Source organism: Galeopterus variegatus, unplaced genomic scaffold (genome assembly GCF_000696425.1).
Source record: "Galeopterus variegatus unplaced genomic scaffold, G_variegatus-3.0.2 Scaffold10550, whole genome shotgun sequence".
Taxonomy (NCBI): Eukaryota; Metazoa; Chordata; class Mammalia; order Dermoptera; family Cynocephalidae; genus Galeopterus; species Galeopterus variegatus.
Window position 1 is genome coordinate 10735 of NW_007736661.1, and position 2731 is coordinate 13465.

Consider the following 2731-nt stretch of genomic DNA (forward strand, 5'->3'; position numbering starts at 1 on the left):
CACCAGTTTTCTGAGGTTGCTCCCAGTGGCCTGGCCTAAGTTCTTCCACCAGAAAGTGTCAAGACTGGCCAAAGAGCCACAGCTTAAATTATATCCACAACAAAGCCCTTAACACTTGGGTCAAGTGGATGTGATCTGAATGAATATTTTAATTCTAAATAAAACTTTTTTTTCTTTGCTAATGGAAAAACAGCATTAAAAACTACCCAAAATGATGGCAAATTAAGTAACTGAACAACAGCATTAATGCAGCAAAATTAGGTCATACAGATGTCTTTTTGCCCCAACAGTATCTGGATTTCTTTAGTTCATGGCTGTAGTAAATAACATACACAGCATAAATTCATCAGCTACAAGGTGGTGGCAGCATATATCTTTCTACGTAGGTATTTATATTTGTGGCGAACCTTCCCTGATCACAGTATTTCTTAAGTTTTGCTAAGTATTTGTAAGCGACCTGTCACCATAACATAGTGTTCTTCAACTAGCAACTAAGAGCAACCTGTGATCCAAACCTTCTCTATCAGCCTACCCTAAAGAAATTCAATTTCTGGAAATGGAAAGTTTTCTCAGGAAGGATCCTCAACTAAGGAAGGAATTTAGCAAAAACGACATATGTATAGTTATCACCAAAAGTTGCCCTTTAGGTTAATCCAGTCTTATGGATGGATTTCAAATATAGGTTTCAGATCAACAAACATTTAACGGAGGGTTGTTATGAGCCAGGCGTGGGGCTGGCCACTGGGGAACTAAAAACGAAAAAGACACAGTCCCTTTCAGTCTGAAAACATTTTTTGCTAGTTTGCAAGTTTTTCACCAGATCCTCCCAGACTTACCAAAGCATTCCCCTTAACTTAGAACACTCAAGCCCTTCTTTTCAACTGATCCCCTTAATGCCAGAATACACACAGGGCAAGGAGAAGTGGGTGGTTATAGATTTCCACTCAATTTGGAAATTAACAGCCTGTGATGTACCAAAAGGGTGCAATACTGGGAATCAGAAAGCTGCTGTCTAGTCTCAGGACCATTAGTACTAGCCATATGCCCTTGATTGAGCCAGTCTGTGACCTCTCAGGCCCCTGGTATCTGTAGGTAAAGTGGATTACTGTGAAGATTGTGCGAGGTAGTGAGAGGCTCTGTGAAAGCACAGTAATCCACACAGCTCTGTGTGCATGAAGGGAATGCTAGTCTGTTGGGCTGTTTCGACCGCAATCTGTAAAGCTTTAATAATACAGAAAGCAATCCCCCTCTTGGCCTTATTCTATTATTTTCTTTTTTTTTTTTTTTTCTCTACCAGCTTTGGGTGACCATCTACATATTTTTATGTCATCTCTAAAAAAGATCCTTGTTTAGGCCCATAACTACTCTATAGGGTCTCTGCCACCTCCTCGTCAGGGAAGGACAGAGCCTAGAAGAGTCTGTCCCCACACAGTCCTAGCTCTATGGCTGATTGAACATGTCTATAAAGAAAAAACAGTCTCTATTTTGTTATTCAAATAGAAAGGTCAAAATTTGGGTTTTTGTTTTGTTTTCCTTTCTTTTTTCCCTTCCAAACATTTCACAGCACAAAACCAGTGCCTATTTTGAGGAAATTTCCTGCAGTTATTGTGAACATAACTGAGGAGATTATTTGGCCAATCCCTAAAGGTAAATAAGAAAAATGGAAAAAAAAAAATCAAAAGCATCCTGAAATCACAGCTTCTCTTTGCCAAAGTGCATTTATTAATTAAAGGACAAGGGCAGAAAAACATGACACGGCCAGCCCTATCATTTCAAAAAGGCAAATGAACCACAAAGCTCAACAGTGGAATTTACAGACCCCAGTGGGAGCTGAAAAATCCCAGATGTGAGGGTAGACTGTTTCCAGCTAAGGAACCAGTGTTCACAGGTCTCTCAGGAATTTCCCTGAGGCACATTCGGCTCCTGCCTTTGTCCCCTCCTGGCTGTGTCTCCACCTCACAGACACAGCCAAGCCTTCTAATGTGACAGCACCCTGGTGGTTTTTCTCATTCGCTCCAGGAGCGTGCACAGAGGGGTGCTGTGTTTCCCACGTGCTGATTTGTGGAGATAGAGACAAGTGGGGTCGCACTCCTATCCTGATCACCTCTGCGTAAGGAGCTCCATGGGAAAAACCACTGACTGAAACCTGCTGGGAATATTAAGAACAAAATCCAGGGAAAATTTTCCAGGGAGTTGATAGTGCCTCAGAGCCCTCCTGAAAGTTTTCCCTCTTCTGATTGAAACACGCATACTTGTGCACACACACACACACACCCTAGACTTTCAGACTTGCACACGCAGAAAATCTTCATGACCAAATAGCAGTTATGAAGACCCAACTCTGTACAGATTATCTAAGGCAAGCCCATTTGGCCTCTAGGTCTCTGCTAGGGATTTCTGGCCAAGGAGAGGAAATGTGGATGCCACCAAACACCCAGAATGGAATGCTCTCCCCTCCCCGCAGTGACTAGTCCTGTGCAGAGGGATCTCCCCTCACTGTGAGCTCCATTCAACCATAAGCAAAGTAAAGAGTTAAGAACTTGGACTCATTAATCAGACTTCCCCAGACCCAACTTCTTGCTTCAGCTGTGTGAACTCGGGCAAGCTACTAAATTGAAGTGTTACATCTGTAAATGGTGATAATAAGAGACCCTACAACATTGAGGGGGTTATAAGGATTAAATGCATGTGTAGATATCTCACAGTACTTGGCACAGAGAAAGCTCTCAGA